This window comes from Dreissena polymorpha, chromosome 5, assembly GCF_020536995.1.
Source record: "Dreissena polymorpha isolate Duluth1 chromosome 5, UMN_Dpol_1.0, whole genome shotgun sequence".
Classification (NCBI taxonomy): Eukaryota; Metazoa; Mollusca; class Bivalvia; order Myida; family Dreissenidae; genus Dreissena; species Dreissena polymorpha.
In genome coordinates, this window is record NC_068359.1 from 90,267,739 (window position 1) to 90,282,223 (window position 14,485).

The window sequence follows — 14,485 nt, forward strand, 5'->3', positions numbered from 1 at the left end:
TCACGTCTATTTTATAATGCTTACGTTATCACACGTTTGAAATTACGATTTATCTGTCTGAAAAATAGTAGGTTATAGTTGAAGATTTCTCTCCTTTCATAGTTTTTTCATCTATCCTTCATTTATTGACACAACGTGTACTTACAGAGACACGTTCGTGCACATCATTTCTATCATACAAGGAAAATATTTTCAGTTAATTGGGCGATTGTCGAGTATGAAATTACAACGTTTAACGTACTCATTGTAGATCCGAGTCATCATTATATGCGTTCATTTAAACGAAATGATTGCATAATCATAAGATTATTTATTTTCATGTTAATCGAAAATGATATTCACTTAACAAGTTTTTGTTTTAGACAAAAGCTTAAATTGATTTACATTAAATGGTTGCCGACTGTCAAGCTACATTTGAAACGTTTATGATATGAAGACGTCTTTAATCGACAAGAAAACATCAAACACGTTATTGTTTACTTATATTTGATTAAAAAACAAATACTAAACATACATTTAATATTATAATTAAGATGGTAGTTATAAATGTATATTCCAATGTACCACGGATTGTCGCAAAGCATAATTTTGTATTTTAAATACATGGCTATAACAATTACCGGTATAACTCGTGTTACTTAAGCAAATTATACTCACGATAAAAAAGAAGATGACTATATGGATATACTTTCAGTCCATGGGGGGTGGGGACACGATCTTTATCGTATATCAGTTAGATACGTTATACTGTAAACGTATGAAATTTATTTCATGCTTCGTGGTTTCACAATCTTTTATAAAATGGTGTCAGGTTTACAACCAATTATATGTATCTTTGATTCCGATTTTAAGCGTTGTGCTCAACTTGCAAATATGCGTTTAATAATTCTCAACATGTCTTCTACAACAGTCGTTCGTGTGAATTGTATGGATAATACCTAGAATAATGCATGTTTCAGTAGGTACCATTCTTTTTATTAAATAAAATAATTTCATGCTATTCTTCACTGTAACTTCGACTTGTAACGACTGTCTACCATAAATGTTTTAGCAGGGAAGGTCATATTTCACTCCTTTTTTTGTAATAAATTTATCTTAATATCTATAGATACACATGAGAAATTTGGAAAGTTTATATCAATTCTTATGCATCTGTGAAAATACGACAGATTCTTTTTAGTGATCACCTACTATTGTGTTAAAAAGACATTTCGTTTTTTTTTCAATCAAAACCTATCACTAATGCTAAAATTTTGCCAATGGTTCAACGATAAAGTTAATTTTCGCCATAGTTTCCTATTTATCTATATCAATTCATTTTTACATCGATAGATACACATCAGCGATTTGAAAATGTTTATTCATGTTAATGCATGTAAAGAAGTCGCATCAAAGGCAGTTTTGTGAATGAAACTCGAATAACGTTTACGATATCCTCTAATCACTTCTTATACATCAAGTTGGTAAATACTGGCATATGTATGTCATACTTAAATGTTTACATGTATTTATTTCATTTATCAAATGAAATTATGGTTATTCGAACGTGAAATGGAAATATGTAAATGAATAACGCGCACAATGTAGCTTACCATAGTATATTCGAAAAATAACCCTTGCAATGTAGCTAACACTCGTAGATCTACAAATGAATAAGTTACGCTCAAAATATAGCTTACCCTTCTTTAAATTAAAAAGTAACGCTCACAATTTAGCTTTACCATATATAAATGAAAAAGTAACGCTCACAATTTAGCTTACCTCTGCAAAAACTGAAAAAGTAACGCTCACACATAGCTTACCCTGTATAAATTAAAAAGTAACGCTCACAATTTAGCTTACCCTTGTATAAATGAAACAGTAACGTTCACGATTTAGCTAACACTTGTATAGATGAAAACGTAACACTCACAATTTAGTTTACCACTGTAGAAATCAAAACAAAACGCTCATAATTTAGCATCCTCTTGTATAAATGAAAAAGAAACGCTCAAAAGTTAACTTACCTTTGTATAAATGAAACAGTAACGCTTACAATGTAGCTTACCCCTGAATAAATTAAAACAAAACGCTCACAATTTAGCCTACCCTTGTATTAATGAAAAGGAAACGATCACATTTAAGCTTTCCACTGTATAGTTGAAAAATTAACGCTCAAAATGTAGCTTACCATTGTTTAAATGAAAAGAAAACGCTCTCAATTTAGCTGAGCCTTCTTAAAATGAAAACGAAACGCTGAAACTTTAGTTTCTCACTGTAAACTTGAAAAAGTAACGCGCACAATATAGCTTTCCCCTGTATAAAGTAAAACACTAAAAACTCTCATTTTAGCTTACCCATGTATAAATGAAAAGGAAACGCTCACCCTTTAGCTTAGCCTTCTTTCAATGAAAATGTAACGCTCACAATTTAGCTTATTTAGCTTACACATGTTTCAATAAAAAAGAAACGCTCACAATTTAGCTTACCCATATATAAATGAACCAGAAACGCCAACAATTTAGCTTACCCTTGTTTCAATGAAAAATTAACGCCTACAAATTTAGTTACCATTGTTTAAATAAAAAAGTAAATCTCACAATTTAGCTTACCTTAGTATCAATTAAAAAGTAACGTTCACATTATAGCAAACCGTAAATAAATGAAAAGAAATCGGTCAAAATTTAGCTTAGGTTAGTATAAATGAAAAGGGAATGCTAACAATTTAGTTTACCTTTGTATTTACTAAACAGCGAAAATAATAATTTTGCTTACCCATTTTGCTTACAAGCGTTATGCGTACTTTATTACAAAATAGATTAACCATTTATAATTGAATAAGTAACGCTAGCGACGAAGCTTACCTGTGAATAAATGAAAAGAAGAGCTAACAATTTAGCTAACCGATGTATACTTGGAAAACGAATGCTCACAATTTAGCATAACCACATATAAAAGAAAAGATAACGCTCACAATTTAGCTTACCCTTGTATAAAAAGTAACGCTCGCAACTTAGCTTAACCATGTGTAAATGAAAAGTTAATGCTCATAATTTTCCTAACCCTTGTTGAAATGAATAAGTAACGCTGAAAATTTAGCATACAGTAACCATGTATAAATGAAAAAATTATGATCACAATTTTGCTTAACCATGTATAAAAAAAAAACAAAGTTAATACATGTATAACAATTTAGCTTTCCCCTGTATAAATGAAAAAAGTAAAACTTACAATTTAGCTGAACCTGGTATAAATGAAAATGTAACGCTCACAACTTAGATTTACCTGATATACATGAAAATGTAAAGCCCACAGTGTAGTTTACACATGTACATATTAAAGAGTAAAGCTCGCAACACAGCTTACCCCAATATAGACGTAAAAATAAGGCCGCAATTCAACTTACCTCTGTAAAGAAGCAAAAGTAAAGGTCGCAATGCAGCTTACCCCTGTATACGGTAAATGAAAACAAGGGCTGTTTGTAAAACATGCATGCCCCCCATATGGGCTCTCCGTTGTAGTGACAGCCATTGTGTGAATATGTATTTTGTCACTGTGACCTTGACCTTTGACCTATTGACCTGAAAATCAATAGGGGTCATCTGCCAGTCATGATCAATGTACCTATGAAGTTTCATGATCCTAGCCATAAGCTTTCTTGAGTTATCATCCGGAAACCATTTTACTATTTCGGATCACCGTGACCTTGACCTTAAACCTAGTGACCTGAAAATCAATAGGGGTCATCTGCGAGTCATAATCAATGTACATATGAAGTTTCATCATCCTTGGCATAAGCGTTCTTGAGTTATCATCCGGAAACCATTTTACTATTTCGGGTAACCGTGACATTGACCTTTGACCTAGTGACCTGAAAATCAATAGGGGTCATCTTCCAGCCATTATCAATCTACCTACGAAATTTCTTGATCCTATGCCTAAGCGTTCTTGAGTTATTATCCGGAAACCATTTTACTATTTCGGGTCACTGTGACCTTGACCTTTGACCTAGTGACCTCAAAATCAATAGGGGTCATCTGCGAGTCATGATCAATCTACCTATCAAGTTTCATGATCCTAGGCCTAAGCGTTCTTGAGTTATCATCCGGAAACCATTTTACTATTTCGGGTCACCGTGACCTTGACCTTTGACCTAGTGACCTCAAAACCAATAGGGGTCATCTGCGAGTCATGATCAATGTACCTATGAAGTTTCATGATCCTAGCCCCAAGCGTTCTTGAGTTATCATCCGGAAACCACCTGGTGGTCGGACCGACCGACAGACCGACCGACATGTGCAAAGCAATATATCACCTCTTCTTCGAAGGGGGGCATAAAAATAAAGCTCGCAATGCAGCTTAGCCCATTGTAAATGAAAAAGTTAAGCTCGCTCGCAGTTTATCCCTGTAAATGAAAACGAGAAGATTAAAATGTAGCTTTCCCATGTGTAAATGGAAATGATAATGAGAATTCATATAAAGTTTAAGTTCTGGAATGCAATGAACGCACGATACGTACTGTACTAGTATAAAATATGCATATGCAACAGACTGATGTGTATATACAAACGTGGTATACCTTCAGCTGTGCACATGTCAACACACACGTTTTTCAGACTAAGGCCCAATATAGCTTACAGTAATCGATGTCTCAGAATTCCAGCAATATTTCACCAACAGCTCAATACCGGGCCTTGATCCACATTTATCTATATTGTTGCAATATACAATCATATCTGGATCGATTGGAAGCGCGCTCTGGCATCTATAATTTCAATGATCTGCTTTAAATTTTCTACTCAATAACGCCGGCTTATTAAAGCAACGTTTCTCATAGTTAGAGTTAATTAGATGGATGGCTAGGTCGTCATTAGTGCATCAGAATCGATCAGCCCTGATTTCCCCGAGAGGCTGTCGCTGTTTATAGGAACTGATGCCTTTTGAACTGCGTATTACAAGAATGAAGTTATACAACGGTTTGAGTCGCGTTCTGAGAAAACTGGACATAATGCACGTGCGTAAAGTGTCGTCCCAGATTAACCTGTGCAGTCCGCACAGGCTAATCAGGGACGACACTTTCCGCTTTTATGGTATTTTTAGTGTCAAGGAAGTCCCTTCTTATCGAAAATCAAGTTTAGGCGGAAAGTGTCGTCCCTGATAAGCCTGTGCGGACTGCACAGGCTAATCTGGAACGACACTTTACGCACATGCATTATGCCCAGTTTTCTCAGAACACGACACATTTGATCAAGGCATTTCTGCATGATGTAAGATTAATGTGTCGTGTAGGTTTAAGTGATCATATGAATTTGTGCACGTCTATGTTATAATGCTAAATAATATAGGTGGTAGGCTTACGTAATAACACTTTTGCCATGACAATTTATCTTTCTGAAAAATGGTAGGTTGTAGTTGAAGATTTGTCTCTGCATAGTTTTTCATCTATCCTTCATTTAGTGGCACAATTACTGCTTACAAAGACACGCTTTATCGACGCAGTTGTTAAGATGGGGCTTGACCAACATAATTGCGACATATAACAAGAACAGTGTCTGCCAATAAATTTGTGTACATGGTAACTAGCTTATAAACACACGACAGAAAGACGTTGGAATACTAAAATACACATGATTTCATAAGCTGTAAAAAATGGCGAAAAGTATTGAGACGCATCGTATATGAATATATGAATCATATAGTTAACCAAAATGAATAACACGCTTGTTTTATGAAAAAAAATCGTTATAAACAATGTATTTCGGTACATTTAATCTGCATTATTTACTTATCCTACAAATAGGTGAATATATTTATACCCAAACATTCACTTTGTGTAGCCAGTTTCTATGTGATACAATATGTGATTATTTGGTTAGTTATTATTTCATTACTACATTTCCATTAACCCGATTGTTAAAATAAATAATAAATTATCAGCGGCAACATGTGTGTTACATTATACTATTAACAGGACGCATGTTCATTTGTATGACTCACTCTAGCTGTCTTGCGTTGATTTCATCTAACAGTAGCGCTCTTTAAAAGCTAAGAAATCACAAGAAATCTGTTACAGAAAGCAACATATTTTGAGAATTAGTCCAGTCATCCTGTTGCAAAAGCCACGATGCTTTTGGCAACACATGGCGTTGTGCGCCTTAACCAACGAATGACCAGGGCGGTATAAATGTCAGTCCGTTCGCCCGTCGCGTTATATGTACCTAGGAATTTGTCAAACGAATAGTAATACTAGTATTCAATTACATTGGTTGCTTGTAAATCTTTATTGAAAATAACTTTTCTTCAGTTATTCATTGTTTGGTGAACATGGGACTCGTTCATACAATATTGATATGTAAGCAAGCACTTATAGTTAAAGTGTAAAATACATAATGTAACTATATTGCTGATGATAATATGCTACTGTGATCCTCATTGCGACAGATATACACAGCAAGGTAGGGCTAGATTGATAGTTTTTTGTGTTTTTTATTACTCTTTTATTATATGATATGCATATATATTACATTTGAATTCTTAAACAGAGAGGACATTTTCATGTTTTAGAGAGTTAAATACTGTCTTCAAATGATGAAATCTTATCTTCAATCTGATGCTTTTTTTCTTTAACGAGTGTTTTAAATGATATTTTAACTTCGTATTCAACGTTTCAAGTCAAATCAGGTTTGCATTCGTTTGTAAAGCACATCACTTTGTTTAGCCCCTCTTCTAATCTGTCTTCAGTTATAACAAAACGAACTTTTATCACCAAGCCTATTTCTTAATGCCTCCTTTAATGGGCTTTGAAATTACAAGAAAATATAAATGTGATTTCGATTGACATAGACACAATAGGCTGATCAATGCATCCCGTTTTGCGCTTTGGCTTGCTACAATAACGTCTCGTGACAGCCATTTAATAAATACAATTTTTATTGCAGACTAAAAGTAATTAGTGAATTACTTGTCGGTACTTGTATAACATGCACACTGTTGCAAAATATGTTCTTTTCGAAAAATAACGTATTTATTCATTTGTTTACTTTTGATGTTATGTTAGATTGTTCTTTGCATTTGTTTTCGGATATTCTGCATACAAAATGCGAGAAGCAGTTACGTATTTTTTTCATACAACTTTATATAAAACCATTTAAAACTGTACAGTCTATTATTACACTTTGTTACATAACAGTTTTGTTTGAAAAGGAAAACGCAATACACGACTCAGCTCAACATTGGATCATTTGTAGATTAACAAAAAATAATTTCGTTTAATGCACGTATTTTTACTTCTATACATCATTCAAATGCTTCCGTTAGTAATAATTGGTTTATTTATTTATTTTTGTATTGTTGCTTTTCCACGATGAACAGGTCTCTGTAAAGATCTGACTGACGTGTCAACAGGAAGTTATATCGTTGTTTGGTACCTTCACACCTCGATGGCCTGACCTCAGATGTAACGTATCGGATTGAATATTTAAATATGTCTTATTATGAGAAAACCGGGCAAATGCATGTGCGTAAAGTGTCGTCCCAGATTAGCCTGTGCAGTCATCACGGGCTAATCAGAGACGACACTTTCCGCTTTAATGGTATTTTTCGTTTAAAGGAAGTCCCTTTTAACCGACAATCTAGTTTAATTGGAAAGTGTCGTCTATGATTAGCCTGTGCGGACTGCACAGACTAATCTGGGACGACACTTTACGCACATGCATTATGTCCAATTTTCACAGAACAAAACACAAATACAACATGCGACTTTCGGTACGCAATAATAAAACGTAAATTGACATTTCAATAAATACTTTTTAGCTGACGATGCCGTTTTTTTTGTAAATAAGCAGTGCACACCAAACACTGCTCAGTGATGCGTGAAATGAATTTTTAAACTATGCTCCCAATACAGGTCGCAATGTGAACCGTCCGATTCGAGTGCGACTACTGTTTCTGTTGTCTGGTGAAACGTGTTAAATAGTTATTTCTAAAAAAACTCCATACCTTAACTGGAACTCTCAAAAATATGTTGTTATTTCTTTAAATTACACATTCTCTCGTGAATTGTTTAGAAGAACGCGTTTGTTGAAGATGAACTCAGTCGAACCTTAACCTTGTAAATATTATAAAGATAGTTGTAAGATTGGGTTTCATGTTATTGTATTGACTAAAAGAAAGTTGCATGTACCGGTAATGATTCAAGTAATTATCAGCATACATACACCAGTAGAAGTTCTCAGTTGCCACCCAGATATTACATTCAAAACACTAATATTTAAACGTTATGCGTTTTCAAAGCGCATCCAGTTCTGCATTATATAGATTATACGCACATGGTTAAATATTCAGTATCCAGTGATGTGTAAAATTCAATTTGATTCGGTTTGAAAATCTAGCGGAAGCCGTCATATCTGACGGGTTTAGGCGTGAAGTCTATTGAATTTACCTCCCATCAAGTAATGAATACAACTGAATTTTGATGCGACCAGTCTACGTGAAATATCACGTGACCCAGTCAATCAATAGAAGATCATATTAATTTTGACTCCTCAATCTTTCAGGTTCGTAACAGCATAAATATTTCACATGGAGAACGCTCAGCGAAAGTCAAAGTTTAAACGCATGTTATCTTTATTCAGGTTAAATGCACAGGGACGTACACGGTTTTGAAAATTAAGTCACGTTGTTAACCGGTTGCTTTAACGATCTATATTGATAAGCAAATTTTATCACTTCTAATTTTGGTGGTGTTTGAATAAAATAAATCATTTTTGCTTATCTGATAAAATTTTCTTCAATTCCTTTCATGAATAGAAATCGGCTAAGTTTTTAGATCTTACAAGTGCACGATGTCAGGTCAACTATTATGGTTTGTGATTACTTACCGCAGGCGTATTTGTACGCCTCGGTTTAGGGGGTAAGTAGGCTTTCGATTTATAATTGTGTTTCCTTTTAATAATTTTGTATAAAATTCAATTGGTTTTATTGGTTTTAAAGGACGTGTTTTGAACCAGTTTATTGAAAAGGTTAAAAATAATTTCGCGTAAAATAGTAATTGTATTATATTTTAAAGTTAAAGTTAATTTATTATATTTATTTCAAAAAATTTATTATTTCATAAAATGTATTATTTCATAAAGTTTATTATTTCATAATAATATACCCATCTCAACATTTATTTATTACTCATGTATTTTACGCTTATTCGTTTATACCACAATAGCGCATACCGCTTAAAATATAAATTGACAAAACAATCAAAGAAATACGGACCCTATACAAAACGAGGGAATCCGTTGTCTGGTGGCACAACACTGGTGCCAGAACTCATGGTTCGAACCCCTCACTCAATCATACCTCACTAACTCGTCTTTCACATAAGACGTTAAATTGGGGTACAGTGTTACTTAGTGCTTAACAGACAGACAGACAGACAGAATGTTTTATTGACGTAAACTGTACAGTTTTTTGTCATTCACAAATAGTTAGAAATATATCTTCATATACTTATGTCAACGTTAACTAATTGAATTTGGCTAATATAATCTCTTGTTCGCGTTAAAGTTTATCAAATATTTATATAATGATATATTCTGTTTGATTTTTCACAATAACTATAAAATACAGATGGTTAATAAATTGAATATAAATAGTACCTAAGTGCTTAACACTGGCATACTAAAATACCCAGTGTCGTTTATGGAACGTCTCCTGTATATTGTACTCATCATCCGCAGCTTAAATCACAAATGATTTGCGGCGACGAGAAATGCAAGATGTTTTCAATAAAAATAAACCACACATAAACAAACGAATGGTTAAATAAATGAATAGCACTGTTCTGCTACGGTTCTTAAGCTTGGATTGATGTTTATTAAATAGTTAGTTAAGTAATCTTTTCTGGTGATAAATACTAACATATATGTACAATGCTTATGCGAAAATAAAACGAATTCCTCAAAGATATTTCAATTTATATAATAAAAACATTTAAAACTATCTACATGTATTTTACACATTTGTTTACTGGTACAACATATTAAAACCTAATTCGCAACCACTGCGTCGCGCCGGTAATACACGTATTTGCTTAATTTATCGTTAATAGCGTTACAAACGCTTTATAATTTTTACGATTTTTATTTATTATACTATTATAATCGGTAATCGAACATACATTGTTTACATTTTTAGTCATGAATATTATTTTGTTGGTTTGAATATGATAAATACTAATTCTTTTTTTAATCTACGAAAATAATTTTAAAATTATCGTTGTCCATGTTCTTAAACAATTCCCTCAAAGGCTGATGCTAAAAGAGCTCAACACAAATTATATTTAGTGATTGGAATTAATTAAAAGCACTGTGTATGCTACCAAAACAATTGAAGACAATTAAACAATCAGATTATAATCATGTACAAAAGCTGATATTTTCTTAGCTATTGTATGAAAAATTTAATATACTAGTACATTTTATCATTTGTGTTTAAGGTGAATGTTGTGCCATTTTCTAAAATCATTAATAACTACGTATGAGTGTTTTTAAAAAATCTCTTAACATATTTTTTTATTCAAGAAAATAAATATATTGGTTGAAAATGTATTTCTAGCAGTATTAAGTGTTTTTTATTGCAAAGACTGTCAACAATTGGATTGCAAACCTGACCATGTTTAAGCTATATAACTTAATAACGACTATGCTGAATGCAGAATGCAAACAGCATATTTAAACACGCATTATCGCAATGCTTTTAGAACAAAAATATTAACAAAAATCCCAGATTATTTTTTCGCCACTAAGAAAACATCTATGTTAATAGATTCTTCGTAAACCCTAAGAAAATATGTCTGACCAAAAAAACTGGACATAGTCTCAAACATACATTTCTGTACCGGAATAAAGGACCTTATTTTGCCCCATGATTTTACAAGAAACCTAAATGTTCGAAAATCACGTAAACAAATGTTTTAACAAATTTTAATATGAATTTGTCAAAACTTAAAACGAAACATTTTTATTAAATAATATTAGTAGAAATGCAAATTGTGAATATTTTATTTTCAAATGAAGCTAAAGTAGTACTGAGAACATTCGATCGAATTACGAGACATCATTTACTGATGTTTATTACATTTTGATATATCTAAAGATATTAATTATTACATATTGGACACGATTTTCTGGAGAGGTTAAGCACACTTCTAACTAATAAGCAATCAAACGCACACGCGATGCGAGGACGGTCCGTGACGCACGTGTTCCGTATGCCAGCAATCACTCCTCACCCTGTGCCATTCGACACACAATCATTTCAATACTTTAAATAGTAATTTAGTGGATATGTTTGGCCACTGCGACAGCTGCGATGCGTTTAGCGGTATCTTGTCAAGTGCCATGAACGTTTATTTACATAAGCTGTTACAGAATAACATCTTTTAACCCTTTTCCACATAGATACGTATTTGGACGCATTTGTAGTCCCTTAGAAAGTTAAATTCAATTGAATACCAAATTTTTAATACTAAATTCAAGTTTCAAAGGCGTCATTTCCAAACCTAAGTTACTGACGAGCAGCAAACAGTATAAAACCTGAACAGACTGCGAGTTAACTCGCAGGCTGTTCTGGTTTTATGCTGTTTGCACATAGGCATTTTACGTTGCTTCTGATTGGGGAAGGGTTAAATAGTATTTTAATGAGTACGTTTGGCCACTGCGACAGCTGCGATGCGTTAAGCGGTATCTTGTCAAGTGCCATGAACGTTTATTTACATAAGCTGTTAGGAATACCATCCATGAAAGTTGTATTGTCTTATTTTAATACTAATTTGTATGGTAAGGATTGGGCAAAAGAAATGGTGGCAAAGCAGTGTTGTTTTTTCACCATTTTGTGAAGGGGTCCCTTTGGATTGGGAAAATTTGAGGCGTTTTGCCTAAAATTGGGAAATTAGTATTGTTGTTGTTTTCCTAAAAATGCTCCAAAATTGAGAAAACAAGTGTTTTAAGTATTATATTTTATTATAAGGTTGGACTCATATGGTTGGGAGTTGAACAAAATATTGAGAACTAAAAAAAAAAAAAAAATGGAAACCTTTCATTGGGAATTTTTAGCTCCCATTTAGGAAAAATATATACTTTTTCCATTGGGAATGGGGCCGATTACCGGACCCGATGAATGAAAAAACCACTGCAAATTTACATGAATCTTAGCATTATTATAAATAGGATGATGTTGAGCCGAGCCAAATGATTCATGTATATAATCACATGAGCCTTGCAATGGGAAAACTGGGCTTAATGCATGTGCGTAAAGTGTCATCCCAGATAAGCCTGTGCAGCCCGCAAGGCTATTCTAGGACGACACTTTCCGCCTATCATGGATTTTTGCTAAGAAAGAGACGTCATTTAAACAAAAAATACAAAAAAAGCGGAAGTGTCGTCCCTGATTTGCATTTTTGGACTACCCCTGGTAATCTGGTACGATATTTTACGCACATATTTTATTCAACCAGGTTTTATCGGATTGAGGCTCATATATTTCAATACATCTTTCCATACAATAATTAACATTAAATACGCTATTCCTTTCCATACGATATTTAACATTAAATACGTTATACCAATAATGATTTCCCCATCGTTTAAATCTTTAAAATGAATTAGTTATTGAAATTACACGAAACCCTTATATTGCCTTTTTAAACCCTAAATAAAACGAAAACAAATCCAAACATTGAAAAAGAAACCGAAATGAACAAATTACATCTAACATTACAAACACCGAAAAGAGACGTTTAACAGCAAAAGTTGCGCAATATATACTAAATAATGCATGTACGTATCACAGACACGAGTGAACAGTTAAAATGTTACCACACTCGGCAGAAAAAGTGAGTTCTTTCTCCAAAAGATTTAGTAATCAGAATGTTAAATAGAGAGAAAAGGTGTCGATTTTTTACAATTCGAAGGGAAACGCGTGAACGTAGTTTTGGATGTATTTCCACAGGTACAAACATTGCGAGCTGTGTGGTCTGTTGATAAGTACTATCTGGACGAATACTGTATCTCCCATATTTTGATTGTTGCTCAGAAAGCCGTCAACTTTACCGGCGTTTGGGCTACAATCAAACACTGTCGGAGATATACGAACAACTGTCGGAGATACGAGCACCTTTCGGAGGTATACGAACATTTGTCGGAGATATACGGACACCTTCTGGAGGTATACAAACAACTGTCGGAGATATACAAACAAAAATGTTCATGACCAAGGAATAGCGGAAAAATAACACGATGCCAGAGGTGGAAATGCAAAAAGGGATTAAACGACAAAAATGTATCCGTGGATTTAAGGCAAGGATTCAAAGGGACCGAAACGCAAATACCAAATATGGACCAGGGTCAGTGTTTTTTTGTTCACATTTGGGTCCGGAAGGGGGACCCATTCTTAATTGAAAAAAGTATATTTTTTCCCAAATGGGAACAACAATTTCCCGATGAAGGTTTTCAAAAAAAATTGTAATAAGTTTAAACATGTTTATTACCTAAAAGTCCAGATCTTTTAGTTAACATTAGAAAATCACATTGAAATCACTTTTATATCAATTCAAAGTATTTGTAAGCATAAAATCAACAACGTTAATTTCCAATTTTAGTCAAAAGAACGCAACATTTTCCAATCCAGAGGGACCCCACTACCAAAATGGTGGGGAAAAAACACCTGAGAGTACAAAATCGGCATTGGGCACGTTTGTTTGATAATAACCAGAGTTCAATTACATACACATGGACGGAATGCAAAGGTCGACACGTGTACACAAATGGAAAAGTGAATCTATGGATCAGAGTGCAAAGGTGGTCATATGAATCACATTGGAAAGGTGGGCCTATGTATCTGAATGGAAAAGACGACTAAAGGACAATAAAAGGCAATACATAAATCGAAAGACGACTCTATAGATGAGATTGAATAGGTGGGTGTACGGAACGAAATGGAACAGATGGAAAATGGTTTAGATTACGCGGATGAACCTATGGACAACACATGCGATGTGGACCCAGGGACAAGATTGTATTAGATACATGGATCAAAATCGAAAGTGGACCGGACCAATAGAGCAGCAGAACCCTGAAAAACATCAGAATACTCTCGCGGGTCTACGACCTTTTATGAAATATGGTTTAAATTCTACCGTACAAACAAATATCAAGTATCAAATTTATACTAAAAATCGATCAAAGCGCATTTGTGCCTGTCTATATTGACCATAGTGCCATAATGAAATATGACCAATGAATGCTAAAAATGCCAGTGGACAAGGATGCCAAAAATGAACTTAATTTACCGGGATTTGAATTACGCATAGATGACATACGAACCCCCATAAACCAACGGATCAAACCAATAACAAATTGATTGAATGTAAAACTGTTGACCAAACGCTGTCAATTGTAGTGCAATCTCTGCAGTGGTATAAAACGCTGCCACGCATATGCTGCGTGTGACTACA

At 33.8% G+C, this 14,485-nt stretch overlaps 2 protein-coding genes across 2 annotated transcripts in view; one reads left to right on the forward strand and one right to left on the reverse strand.

Annotated features, from left to right (window-relative positions):
• The window catches only part of LOC127881738 (60S ribosomal protein L30-like), a 332,547-nt gene that overhangs the window by 129,721 nt on the left and 188,341 nt on the right, over positions 1–14,485 (forward strand). The gene's annotated exons all lie outside the window — the stretch shown is intronic.
• Positions 3,938–14,485, reverse strand: part of LOC127881737 (transcription initiation factor TFIID subunit 10-like) — a 98,501-nt gene continuing 87,953 nt past the window's right edge. Inside the window, exon 3 of the transcript XR_008050233.1 lies at positions 3,938–4,038. The gene's annotated coding sequence lies outside the window, so the exon portion shown is untranslated. The remainder of the gene's footprint in view (positions 4,039–14,485) is intronic.